The sequence below is a fragment of the Daphnia pulicaria genome, chromosome 1 (assembly GCF_021234035.1).
Source record: "Daphnia pulicaria isolate SC F1-1A chromosome 1, SC_F0-13Bv2, whole genome shotgun sequence".
NCBI lineage: Eukaryota > Metazoa > Arthropoda > Branchiopoda > Diplostraca > Daphniidae > Daphnia > Daphnia pulicaria.
Window position 1 is genome coordinate 12,408,057 of NC_060913.1, and position 14,244 is coordinate 12,422,300.

Sequence of the window (14,244 nt, forward strand, 5' to 3'; positions counted from 1 at the left end):
GTGTTTCTATTCATTTATCACGTTTCGTCTTGTTGAAACTGTGTGTGTGTAGGCCTAAAAAGATTTTCTTCTTGTATTCTTCTTCCTTTTTAAGGGGTGGTGGGGGTGGGTGCCGGATGTAGGCCGCCAAGTGAGAAACAACTTATTATTCTCTAGCGACTTCCTAATCGGACCATCAATCTACACATCTGTCGGCGTTAGTATAGTCGTTTTTTTGTTTTGTTTTGTTTTGTTTTTCTCTCCCTCGCTTTTCCCCCCTCTCGTATTTTTACACCTCCAAAGTGTAGCTCACTTAATTGTCACGCGCCAGCTACTCTTCAAGCGGGTGTGGACGTGATCCGGAATGGTGAACGACAACAATTTTCCAGGCCCCCCTTTTTTTTTCTTTCTTGTTTGTAATCGCAATTGCTCCTAATGCGTTGCACCTTTACGTGTTGAGAAAAGAACAAGATTTCGGACAAGGTGCCAGGCAGGAATAACAACGAGACATGAAAGGGCGTGGTTCACTCGACAACACAATACAGAAGCCGGAGAAAAGAAAAAGAAAAAAAAAGGAAAACACAGAAAAGATATCCGAGAAGTGATAACCCAATATATACAAGTTGTAGGTCCCTATTGTATAGGGCCACCGTTTTCGCTCCAATGGCTTGTGTTGTTGTTCTATGACGTGGGACTCTCCTTTGTGGCGTCAGCCCCCCCCTAAATCGGAATTGAGTGTGTCACCGTCTATGGTCGTATAGCGTCGTCATCCTATAGTCAACTCCTCCGATCTTTGTTACGACTCCCGACGTGTATACAGCGAAAGGGCCCTTTTCTTTGGCATGTTTGACATTGTCTAATTTTTTTCCTTCAGAGTTTGAGTGTCTTGTCTGGTTTGTTACGATTGTTGTTGCTGTTGTTATCTTGATTATTCCACTGTAGCTGCTTCTCTTATATTTCTTTTTATTGGTAGTCTTAACAGCAATCGAGTCGAGTCACTCTTGGCTCATTTTCCCCATCGATTAATACGCTTCAGACACCTGGAAGCTGAACTGCTGCTGCCGGCTGCTTGCTCTGCTGCTTCTTCTTTTTCTTCTCCTCCTGTCAATTTCTGTACACGCCACACACTCGAGGAGGCACTAACAGCAACGGGGAAAAAAAAAGAGAAACAAGATGGTATCGCGCTGACGAAAACGAATTGGAAATCATTCGGGGCCCCTTGTGCTGGTGCTACTTCTACCACCCGGCCAGAGGAAGCTGTCGGGGCAGTTGTGGAAGAAAGAAGAAGAATAATCCTGCCACAAAGGGGAATAGAAAAGAATAGTCCCGAGTATGACAAGGGACAAGACGACCGAGAGTGTTCCCTCAGCCGTACTACTCACTCGACAACAACGAGAAGAAAACGTCATAATTTATCTACGTGTCTCTCTCCGAACCCGTAAAGGTCTTTTTTTTTTTTGAAAGAATTTTGAATAATGCATTAATAATAATTTCTTTTTTTTTTCTTCTTTCCCCTACTGCACGATAATGTCGGAAACTGTTTGCTGGTCGGGGACAAAACCAGAAGAAGAAGGGGGGGGGGGACAAGATGTAATGCTATTACATTTGAAACTGAATAACCTAAAAAAGGGAAATAGGGAAAAAACAGCGTCTCTTATCTTTTTGGAATGCGTCCTATTGAGCGCCTCTTGTCCAATCCTCTATCATAAAACTATACGAGACCTAGGCGCCCGATCATCACCGCGGATGTCTGGCGTCCAACGCAGGCGACGAATCTCTCCACCACAATCAGGACAACACAAAAATGTCGCAGGCCTACCATATAATCTAAAAACTTGCATCTACCCCCCACCATCACCACCAGGCCTATTCTTCTTCAGTTTGAACGTGTGAACATAACTCCTTTTCTAGGATCTTGGTGTCCCGATTCTTTTTTTTTTTTCTTGGAGGGAGAATGTTGGGCGAGATGTACATCTTGGACGTTCCATTTTGTGTGTGTTGTTTCCATTTTTACGATGTCCTGGAATGGCAACAATAGCGGGAAATTCAATTTGTCTGATAATGCCGAAACGAACTGTCCATTTCGCCGACATTTTTTACACACAATAGGACGAAACAATTCTCCTTTTTATTTTTTTCAAATCCGAGTAGAAGCAATCGAAATTGAAGTGAGCGACCAAAGTACTGGGATTAAATGCTATAGATATATAAAACCCCCGAGTGATGTATAAATCCTTATATACCTTTTCTTTCTTTTTTAAATCTGTTTGTACCCAGTAGAAAAGGAGAGAAGATCCTACAGGAAAGAAAATGGGATTTTCAGGTCCTGGGATTTGTGTGCAATGAAGAAAAGATTGGCGGCGGCCCTTTTCTTTTTTCTTTCTTTTTCCAAAAGTCAAATAGAAACGGGCGGTCAATTCTCTCAAGAAGGAAAAAGAATTACAGCGCGCGGTATTTCTTGATGAAACGGAATTTAGTAGCTCCCACGCACGACGGGCACGTGTACGACGTACCGATGGATGGCTAACTTACAATAGAAGACCTTTGATTCCCATCCACCGCTATAGGACTTTTTTTTTTCTATCATGAATTATGGATTGAGCCGTATGCGCTTTATTTGAAATTGGCGGCACCGTGTGGGAGGAGAGCAATAAATGTGAGAAGAAGGAGGGGATCATTTCCCTATCGCCTCCGTGTGAGCGTGTGTCTGATCCACCCCTGGATTATTCCGAATCATTTATTTATTAGATTGCCTTTCGTTACTTTTTTTTTCTTTTTCCCCTCCTCGTTGTATAGTCAAAAGCCTGTGGGTGTTGCTTTAGCTCCTTCGTCTTGACTTTTATTAAGTTCTTTGGTTGGTTTGTTTGTATTCTTCTTTTTCTTTTATCCTTTTGTATTTTCGCAGGCACTTGATCATCAAAGATTCAGCCAGGATCGACGACTGTACCGAACGGCTGGGTGATGACAGAAGGCCCATCCATCTAATCCCCCAAGCATTTCGAAATTTTTTTTTTCGGGGTTCCTTTTGGGCGGATGATGACACCGGAACGCGCGCTCACTTGGGGAACCCCGTGAAGATGTGAGCTGCTGCACGAACTTGTGTGTCCCAGTCAGGGTTCCATGACGAATGAAATTTCCTCCTCTGAATCCCTCGACTACCACATCATCATCCCTGCAGGTGATGGCCTATCTATTTCGGATATTCTTCAATCCATTACAAACATATCTATTTTTTTTTTCTACCCCAAAAGGGTGTCGATCGTCGACTCTCTCTTCCGTTTTTTTTTTCTGTTTAGGTTTATCCAATATCAACATGGAATATTACACACACGAACAAAAAAAATAAAAGGGGAGAAGCTCAAAAGGTATTGTTTGATTTTCTCTTTTGTGTTTTGTTTGTTATTTCTTTTTCTGGGGCCGGGTGGAATCGATCAATTAACAAGTCAGAGAGTGGCAAGTGGCAGACAGCATCAAGGGTGTATACGCATATACAGCATACCGCGCTGCTACAAAGGGGGAATCGATCCATTCTGACGATTCCATATGTAAGTTACGGGTGTTTACTTTATTCTTTCCATGTTTTTCACTTCAAATTTGATTTTATTTGTTTTTTTTTTGTCCAGTCAACGATGTTTGTACAATGACAGCTGATAGTATACCTGCACCGTCTTTAGTTTGATGCCAACATAATCAAAAGAGTCCAATAACAAGGTAAAAGAAGAATTTTTTCATTTATACTATCTTCTATCCAGCAACTCTTTAGATGAATGGAATTATTTGCGCTTCAATCAACATTGTCCCATTGATGGATTCATTTGATCACATCCATCCAAGAACAGTCCTTACTCCCTCTCTCTTCTAGTCTTCTTCTTCTTGTTCTCTACATCGGGCACCGAACCGAAATCCACAAAGGTATAAATGGATTTATTTCCATCGCTCTCGCCCACTCTCTCACACTCGGTTCGCTATGGCTGGCGTGTGAGTATATGTGTCGCTTATATTTGTATTATTAGCTCCTTCCGGTACGACGGACGTCATCACCAGGCGTGCGTGAGTTTCTACCACTCTTCATTCTCTCTCTCTCTTCAACATATATTATATAGGCTTTCGCTAATTCTCTTTTGTGGAGACTAGCATGAAAGACCACCCTAGCTATCGTTTGGTTAGGTTTCCTTTTGTTTTTATTTCGTCCACGGTTGGTATATCGATTTAAAAAAAAAATTCACCTCCTACTTCAGACTTGTAGCCCCCCGATGCCCTAAAGTTCAAGTTCAATGAATGCGTCAAAGCCTTTTGAATAATACTCCCCTCGTTGTCGATAAACTTTTCGAGGGTGTACACCAAGGGGAATTCAATCAATGGCAGGTGTTTTTTTTTTCATCCATCGAAATGCGTGGGCCAACTTTGAGAAATTCTTTTCCTCTTGTCAAGTCTCAAGTTTTTTTTTTCTCTACTTGTGAATGAATGGGAAAAAAGGGAGTGCTTCACACGACCAAATTACGAAATCATCTCTCAACATTTTCTTCGTTTCTCTTTCTTCACGGCAGTCGCGAGTTTTTGACATCAAGGGCCCCCTATAGTACTGTACGGAGTTTGAATAAGAGAATCGTCTTTTCATTTCGGCGTGCAGAGTCTCGAAAGGCTGAAATATCACCCCATATCTTGTTGCTGATCCTAGAAGGTCTGAGGCTGAGCTTTTGTTGCCGTAAACAGGTCATTTGCAGGCATCTTCTTTCTTCTTGCTGCTGATAATGCTGGCTCCTTTTTCTCTCTCCCGACTCCTCTCGTGCCTGTCACTATTTTTTTTCTTTCAGGGAATGACTGGTAATTTGTGATTAGAGAAACCATCACACTCGACTAGGGCGACGAAGGCGGGTATTATAATTTGAGAAATGGCCGTGGCTTTGGTTGACGTGGTTGGGGCCCGGCAGTTCGTGACCGTTTTAGCGACCGCTGGGGACAGATTCGACGGTGACACGTAATATTTATACGCCCAGTGAGCGCGGCTGTTTTCAAATTCAAACGCTGACGAACGTTTCCGGTCCAGGGCGAAATCTAGTTGGATAGATGATCATTTTCTAGTGGGAGGAGAGCGCAATAACGGGCTGCTGCTGCTGCTGCCCAGTGCGGATATGACCAGATGAATCAATTATCTGCCGCTTGACGTCTTTTCGTTTACTCCCTTTCTGCAGGATCAATCCGTGTCCCGATGGGGGGCAGCAGCATGCACGGTCAGTCTTCACGTTGATTTGTTGAGACACGGAATTATCTGAAAAGGCTCGAAACAATTTGTGGGATACCCACGTTGTCCCCCCTGATTGCAGCTCTCCTTTCTTTGGGTGTTATTTTTAGTCATTTTCAACCCGTTGGATATTTATTGACCTGTTATAGTTTAGGTGGTGGAAGGAGAAACGTCTTGCAACAGGAAAGCAGCTGACTCACAGGGCAACTCTTCTCTGCCGGTGATATTTACGGCCGTCATAACGGTAGCTTATGGTTTGTTTGGCATGGTGGAAAATATTTGGAAGGATTTTTCTTCTTCTTTGCTGCCTCCATCAACCTCTTGAAGGCTTATATATTCCCGACACGATATAGCAAGACTATGATCGTCAGTTATTATCCTCTCCCGGGATTATATTATTCCTCCGCTTCTTTAGACCTTTTCCTCCTTCTCAAGATTCTTCTCTCTCTCTTTTTTTCTTTTTCTCTTTTTCTCTTTTTCATTTACGCTAGAGAGGAGCTTCTTTTAGTCGACACTCATAATCTCTGCCTCTATCCTGCCCATCTAGACGACGAGGCCTATGCAAATCAAGCGGTGGAGAAGTTACGACTTTGAACGGGGCTGAACGCAACCAAGAAGAAGGAGGAAAGAATGAACGAATCACCTGGCCCACTTTATCGAGGCCTGTCAAGACATTTTTACCCTTGTGGCGTCCGGGTGTCCCTGTCGGCGGTGCGCGCAAGGTGGAATTTTTTTCTTCTTCTTCTTCTCGCAGGATCTCATAGACTAATGAGGAATTCTTGTATACAGGCGATAACGCCAGAGAGACACACTGCTGTGTGCACACACACACACAGACCCGAACTGTGTGTGTTGTAAATTGGCTTATCTGACGTCAGGGTCTAGCGTGACGAGTCGCGGGAGAAGGGGGGGGGGAATAGTACACCAACACAAACCGAGTAAAAAAAAATCTGGCCACTAACGAGCACCAACTCTCTCTCTCTCTCTCTTTCTTGCAACACGACCATCTGAATTGATGCTATCAATTCATTTTTTTCTTTCTTTTCTCTATTGTTTTCGGCCAGGTCATGGCGTGTAAATCAATCAATTAGCACAAGGTCCAAGAGCGAATATTCTTAAAGTGAGATTGAAGATTAGAAAATGTGTTATTTCACCAGCCGAGAGAAATTGCGTCTGTTTGGAATCGAACTCGGAATCTTACGGAGCTCAACAGGGAGCACGACATTAAAGTACTCGATCAATTACACACTCCACAACTAGTCAGGCCTCTTATGCTGGCCGTCGGGGGATTTAGTTTTTTCTTTTTGGTGGGTGTGTTTAATTAGCTGCTCATTTTGCCGTACGGTTCAACTGCAGAGGCCTTTATGGTCATCAATCTTGGACTGGACGTCACCGTCCAGTAGTGGCTTGTATAAAAATGAAAACACAAACGTTCGCCAACGGCTAGCTGTGACTCTATTTTCGACTCGGATTAATATCACAGCGTAAAAGAAATGGGAAGAAAAGGGCTTTTACGTTAGATACATATTTGAATGCTCTGAACTGATGAAATAACCCGTTGTGATGGAAAGCGTGAAACGCCGCGGCGCCCGGCCCCGACGGATTTTCACGCTGCTCTGCTGACACGAGATCGAGTCGAGCCGAGCCCGCGCCTGTTTGTTTCAGCAACCTGGGCGTTTAACCCTCTTAACTAAATTTCGTCTAGACTCTTATGTATTTGACTCGGAGGATGGAAGCCTTATTCGTCTTGCCCGTGGATTCACGACAATCAAGGAAACCTGCTGCTAAACAGGTTTTTTCTTTCTCTTTTTTTTTTTGTAATAGTATTATCTTTTTTCTTCTCTTCTTTCGTTGTTGTTTATAACCTCTGGTGTAATGCCGTTGTCGTTAACCATAGCCTTGCAACTAAATAAATCAAAGTGGGAGGACTCTTGAATCTTGATGCTGGGGTGGCGCGGGTCGGTCGGCCGGCTTTTGTACCGTTTCCTTTTAGTTACGCTCTTTAGCATTGTTTTGCGATTCCCAGACAATAATTCGTATAATAATGTGAACGAGAGAGGAGGCCGAACGAATCTTTGTTTCTTATTACATGGTCATGGGGCAGAGATGATTCCTTTCTTCTGATTGCGATGAATGGATGGCCTCAAGCTGGCGCATCGTATTGAGTTGCTATGCTTGTCTCCGGGTGATGGGTGGTTCCGCCGGAGAAGGATTGTAGAAAGGAGAACTGGGCGATTACTTATCAACCTGGGCGACACGCGAATTGTCAATTGCCAGGAAAGGAGTTATTATCACAAGGTTTTCTTTTTACATTTGCCACCGGGTTATCAACACTTCTTGCTGGCTCGTGCCTCGATGGTCTTATTCTGCGTTGTTATAATAGGTATTTTACAATCCCTAAGCGTTAATATAAATGTTGTTATAAAAAGGTTGATTTCTAAGGCTCACTACGATCCATTGTTTTTAGTTGTTCCACTCTTTGATTAACTTAAAAACTTAAAAATGAAAGATTTTAGAATAAACAGTTTACATGACGTTTTTAAACAAACAATAATTCATGAATTTAATTTAGATGTGTGTTTAATTTAAACGTGGTTGACTGATCGAGTGATCGGTGCTATGCGTATGCGTAGCAATTTCCTTTTTTCAAAATCACGCTACAAGTTGCCATCTAACGGTGAACGATACATTTAAACGAAATGAAAGAAGGAATGTAAACCAAGGGCTCTTTTTGAAAAAAATAACTTTTTATTGGGCTGCATTTAAGTATTCAACGAATTAATTACGAATTTTATGGTTCATCCACCTTGCTGACTTCCTCTAATTCCGCTCCGCTAATAGATCCAGAAAAATGTTGTAATTCCTGAGGTCAACCCGGTCAACCATTTGGAAAGCTTGACGAGTTTGGAGTTCACGGTACTAAGTTTTACTAGCCTACCAATCAAACAAAGACCGAACTTGTTATGTTAAAAATGTGAGAAGAATTAATTTTTGCTAATAGGTTTCATTAGAATGGGTTAATCCTTTCAAGAACCCGAAATTTATACGCACCTCTTTATCTAGGCACTCAGTTATTCTTTAACGCACAGTTTGAGGGGCTATTAAATTTCCTCGGTACCAGTTTGTATATCGGACAAAAAAGAAGAATTTTGAGTTTGTCCTGAGATTTTTACTAGCCATTTGTTTAGACAGATGGTAGAACAAATTTGCCGAATCCCCCCCCCCCACAAATTTTCCGCCATTTGTGTCTCGGAAGACAATATCCGCAAGGGTTTTTACTCGTAATCAAAGAAACCTACGCAATATAGCCTTTTGTCGTATTACAACTACAACATAAGTAAACTAAGCACATATTCATGAAACAAAAAAATGAACTTTAGGTAAGAAACCATTGCGCGTTATAAACTATATCTTAATATTTTATAAATGAAGTGGTTTTAATGTAAATCGCATTCTTGTGACGCTTCAGGTGTTAGCTAAATTTATAAAGAAATCCGTACTTAAAGAGCCGGTTTACTACTATTAATTTAGACATATCCGATCTTGTATCCTTGAAGACATGTGCATTCGTCATGAAGATCAGATCAAGTACTGATCTTCATGACATGGTCGAGCGATGCGGGTTATATAATTACAATTAAAGTGTTAATTGCAATTATGGATCGTGGAAGTAAGGATGTCGTTCTCCAAATGTCGGATAGTCAAACGTCTTAAAGGATGCTTGATATAATTTTTTTACGAGTGTTTCAATGAAAACACTTCCTGATAACTTAATATAAAACCGCTACAATATGATTAATATATAATTAAGTAAACAATTACAATCCCATCATAACATTTATTATACTTCTGAAATCTGACAACATGTCCCAAGTGAGAAGCATTAATCAGCTACTTCGTTGTAGTAGATTTAATTGTATTAGCCGCATTGCATTGGTTTCTGGCACATGTCGAAAGTTCTGGATGTTTTCTTCCATGTTTCTTCGTCCTTTTATTAGTGTTTATGAATGAATTCAACGCCATTTTAAGTGTAAGTTACTTTACTGATTCTAGTGCTTGCACAGTTTATTTTTGTACTCATTTTGTTTCTACTCGAAATTCTAGATTATGGGCATCTATTACTGCTTAACAAGTTCGATATTCATCATTTTCCTTCACGTGTGAAAACTTCCAAGCCTCCTCTCTTTTTGGTGATGACTGACGATAACTATTCCACCAACAAAGCTCATTTGTTAATTTTTGATAATTGCTTTTTTTCTATCTACTTAATGTATTTCACGGAGAGGAAAAATATTTTGTTTTTTTCCGTCCTTGGATTCTAAGGGCTGTCATTAGGTGGCTAAATATTTCAGTGTGTTTAGGGATTGAACTATTCAACTCTAGTGTGGGTTTCCAGAGGGATGTAGGGGGGTGGGTCATCAAACTGTCAAAGACCAAACTGTCAAAGTCCTGAGACGACTGACTAAGCAGTATTTCTTTTGTTGTCGAGACGCTGTCCGAGAAGGTTGAATATTGTCCTTGCTGGGTACTTTCTTACGTGACATTTTTCACCACACACATGGTAATTCCATCTTTTATTCTTTAATTTTATCAAATGTAATTTTGTGTGTGGTTAACTGGTTATGTTAGTAATTATGTTGCCTAACTTTTCAATTCAAGACTTTGTTTGTGAATTAAAATTTTGCGAGTTTTTTTTTAAGTAGTAATTGAGTTTTACTATTCTATTAACCGCTGAGTAGTAAAGTCTGAGCTTCATTGGGTTTTGTTTTTCAAATTGTTTCAATTTCTAGTTGAGTCATGCCAAGAGCTTTTGCAGTCATGCACTTAACTTGTTAGAAAACTCGAGTGGGTTAGCATTTTGCCTTAATGAGAGTATGTGAAAAGTATGTGTGCTACACATGTGTTTTTTGTGAGAAATTGGGTTAGACATTGAATTCTTGATTTAGATGATGTTTTACAAGAACCTTATGTTTCCACATAAGAGCTTTTGTGAAAAGATTTGCTCAATAGAATTAAAAAAAATTTTATTATGAAACAGAAATTTGCCCTATTTTGTATTTAAAAAGTAAGTGGTTCATTGTTAATCTTTGATTTATAGGATTTTTTGGTTGGTTTGATGTTGGAGCTGCCAATGGTGTTGATGCAGCGTTCATGGTGTGAGCAGCGGTTTTGCAGTCATTTTCCAGTTGAGATGTCTTGAAATGGAGCTTGTGCAGACATTCAGTTCAACATACTTCAATGTGTTATTTACCTATGTTGATGTCTTGGTGTCCTTGCCGTGTCGAGGTGCAAAATAATTGATGATGCCTGGTGGTTGTCGGGCATGTTTTATCGGCTGCCTTTTGTCGATGTGTCGTCTTGTCTCTTGCCGCCTGTACACACGTTAAGGTAATGCTTGATGGCTAATTTCATTTTATTATTGATGACTTGCAACTGATTTTTTCGTTCTCGTTTCAGTTTAATCGTTTGCTGCCGTTCCATCTACTTGATCCATTGGTGAAACTGAGACGAGGTTGCAGAAATTGAAGACTGATACGTTATCAGATTGAGACAAATTAAAAGTGCATGCATGTTCTCCCTTTTCCCTAAGTAAACAGTTTCCGCCATTGGTTAACATCTGGTCGAATGGGAAATAGCAATATTTTTGGAGAAAAATTAATGTGACTATGAAGTAGTTTTCCCTTATGATTCGATCAACTATCCTTTCAACGTGTTCGCACTTCACATGTATATGACGAATATCAATATTGTTAATAAATAAAATATGAAATCAAACTGTTTTCCTACATAAATTATAAAATTTTACAATCTGCATTTCAAAATTATTAAATTTTAACGAACTACCTGTCCAAATTTTTATTAAATTTTTCCGCTTTATAAACCACCACCATATTTATTTACTCCACCACCATATTATTTATTTACTCCACCACCATATTATTTATTTACTAAGTCTTTTTCGATAAAAATTGGCGATGTTCATTTACCCCGTAATTTTTTAATTAGAAAATAAAAAAAAAATAAAAAAATTGTTTCATATATATATTCTATTTATTTTTTATAAGCACAATCACATATATATTTTATGGCCCCCAGGGAGGGGGGGCCTGTGACTTTCCCAACCACGATAATAACATATGCCGTTATTATTTTGTTGGTGCAGAAAGCCGGAATTTAATCTAGCAGTTGTCGACCGAGTCAAACCTGTCATAGGACAACTTGCCTCAATCGTATACTGCACATGTGCACAAGTAAAAACGCCAAATACGACCAGATGAAACGATTTCAAAACAGCCACACGGGAAATCAGTGGTAGAGAAAAAAAACACGCACAAATGAGAACAGATAGAAAGATTTAAAGACTGCAACACAGGATACCACTGGCAGAGCAAAAGACACAAATGAGAACAGAGAAAAATAACACAGAATAGAGCTAAAGACACAAATGAGAACAGAGAAAAATTTCCAAGTCAACAACCCGGATATCACTGGCAACTTCAGGCTTCAGGCTGCTTCAGGCTACTTTGGATACTGCCACACTGAACAGCTACTTCTGGATAACACTGCAACGACACGCTGCATACAATGGTTCAATTAGTCATCACACCTTTCACCATCTGGCTGCAACAAGCAAACCAACAGCGGACCTATCAAAGAAAATAAAAAAATTACCATTGGGGAAAGGCATTGTGTCCACAGTTACACAGGACTCTTCATGGGAAAAGAATACAAGGAGTTAGACAAAACTAAGCAGTCCAACAGATCTCTGCAATATCTCAAATTTCACTAAGGAAGTTGGAATTGGCAAGGTATTCAAATTGCAAATTGATCTCTAGTCATATTAACAAAGTAATTTAGTATGAAATTGTATAAAAATAATTACTTTTGCTTTTGCATGGGACGAGACGTATGACTGGGACAGGCAGCAAGACACACACGAGGCACGACATTTCGGCAATATGAACAGGCACTCAAGTCCGAGTTAGATGATTTTACAAAAGTGGCATTGAAACCATCTGTAAATTTACACATCGAAATTCAACATTAAATATTTATAACCCTAAGAAATTAACAAAAAATACCTTTGTATTTTCATCATGCGAAACGTCACGACCGACATACCACTTCGGCTGCGTCAAGGAACGAAATGGCCGAATTTGGACCCCTGAAGACACTCGCGCCACCTAGCGACAGCCAATTGAATTGCTTGCTTGCAGACAGCACGCAGTAGCTAAATTTGAATTCCTCACGTCTTTCAACCAGCTGGCACGAAATGAATCAAGTGGGGATGAACACTAGATAGCCTAGATCATAGCCTACGTAAGTTACGGCCAGTCAACGTACGTTCGCCCCTGCAAAAGTTGGGGAAGCTAGAAAACATAGCCAGAAGGCATCCTGTACTTCTGACTTAGCATTGGGGTATGCTATGGCCTAGATTACTCCAGCAGCTTTCCCTATGACACAATACACAAATTCTTTAGTTAGCAATTTCGGATCGTTCTCCTTAACTAATTTAACATTAACAATCTATAATACTAACATCAAGTATGGAGGGTCAAGACAAAATAATACAACTAACAATTTTGTGAGGAAAGTGGAAAAGAATCAGTGTTTGAGTTAGAGTTCCAACTAGCTTTGGCATCAAATAGTTAGTAATGTTGAATCTAAAGGAAATATTTCAATAAACATTCCAACATTAATGCAATAAACTAAAGTTAATTGCTTCTACTGCTTGAGTAAAACATTCAGAAAAATACAACACATGTTGGTATGTGCCCTGCATCTTTTCATGTGAATTCTTCGAGTTGCTGCAATAAACCTGATGATTATTACCCTTGATTATGTGGGTATCTGACTATCTGATTAATGTAAAGAGGTAATAATTCACACAATTGTGACAAAGTTAAAGTTGTTATGAGTGTTTACCTGCATTAATAGAATGAAGCATTCAATAGAACGACAATTTTTAATGAAAGAATTGATGGTAGGCTACTTGTACTTGGCTAGTTGCCTTTCGCGTTCCTTCCTACACGTTATAACAAGAAATATGAAAGGTAATCAAACACACATAGGGAATAAATCACATACAAACAAGTTGCACAGAAATAAACTTGAATTTACTTATGAATTCAAAAATTTTCATGTAAAAATTGGAAAATATATAAAAATAATAGAAAACTTTTGACAACCACACAACAATCCACCATCACATGATAAACAAGAACACCTATGTCATCTATTGGACACCTCTTACACTTCAAGTCCCAACAAGCAAAACGCAATTTAGTTTTGTAAGACACAACATTGATTTTTTGAATTCTAGTGGTATTATAGATCGTAAAAAAACATTACTGCTTTGCAATAAAACTATTACATATATAGGGTACCGAAAATGTTTTCACCGCACTGGTTATCGGGCTGCAGTTCTGTTATCTGCCATGATGTAACTTAAAGCAATTCAGTTCTTTAGCTACTTGTATAACTTGAACGGTGCATTTTTATGTGCTTCCTTTAAGCTTGAAATCTTGAAATTTCTATGCAGAGAACAAAGTTCACTTGCTAGTTTTATGCAAATTTTCCGGAAGTATACCGGAAGTAAGCGATAGTGCCTTAACCATTGAGCTGCATACAAAATAAACCAAATATTCGTGATCTCCGTGAAATTTGGGGTCGATTAGGTGTAATTTAAAAATCGTCAATATCGAGATTTTTCCTGAACTATAGTTCAGGATTATTCTCGTAACCGGAAGTACGCGTACGTACAATAACATACATGAACTTTGTCACAAATTTCACGAGAATCGCGAATATGTAGTTATTTTGAGCGTCGAATGAATATTTACTGAACTACTGACTGAAATGAGAAAACCGGAAGTAGAAAAAAAACACTATTAAAAATCGAACAAGTGAACTTTATTGCTGTAACAAAAACTGACAGTTATCACCCAAAACTTTTTAAAAGTAGCATTAAGAAAATTCTTTAGAGATGTGCAAAGTAAACGTAATTAAACTGAGTGGATAAT

At 39.5% G+C, this 14,244-nt stretch overlaps 1 protein-coding gene and 2 long non-coding RNA genes across 5 annotated transcripts in view; 2 read left to right on the top strand and 1 right to left on the bottom strand.

Moving 5' to 3' along the window:
• The first annotated feature begins 23 nt into the window (after positions 1-23).
• LOC124338042 lies at positions 24-7,821 on the top strand. Of its 3 annotated transcripts, none has more exons than XR_006917635.1 (5): positions 24-196; positions 953-3,157; positions 3,231-3,524; positions 3,603-5,943; positions 6,011-7,821. It is a non-coding gene; the product is annotated as an uncharacterized LOC124338042 (long non-coding RNA). The 3 variants fall into 3 exon arrangements; XR_006917637.1 differs by having other exon boundaries at positions 3,603-5,318; positions 5,376-7,821; XR_006917634.1 differs by having other exon boundaries at positions 3,603-7,821.
• Positions 7,822-9,236: 1,415 nt separating this feature from the next.
• Positions 9,237-10,996, top strand: LOC124337614. The gene is made up of 4 exons (XR_006917439.1): positions 9,237-9,251; positions 9,326-9,782; positions 10,320-10,609; positions 10,679-10,996. It is a non-coding gene; the product is annotated as an uncharacterized LOC124337614 (long non-coding RNA).
• Positions 10,997-11,647: 651 nt separating this feature from the next.
• Positions 11,648-14,244, bottom strand: part of LOC124332025 (structural maintenance of chromosomes protein 2-like) — a 324,380-nt gene continuing 321,783 nt past the window's right edge. Inside the window, exon 11 of the mRNA XM_046788853.1 lies at positions 11,648-11,723. The gene's annotated coding sequence lies outside the window, so the exon portion shown is untranslated. The remainder of the gene's footprint in view (positions 11,724-14,244) is intronic.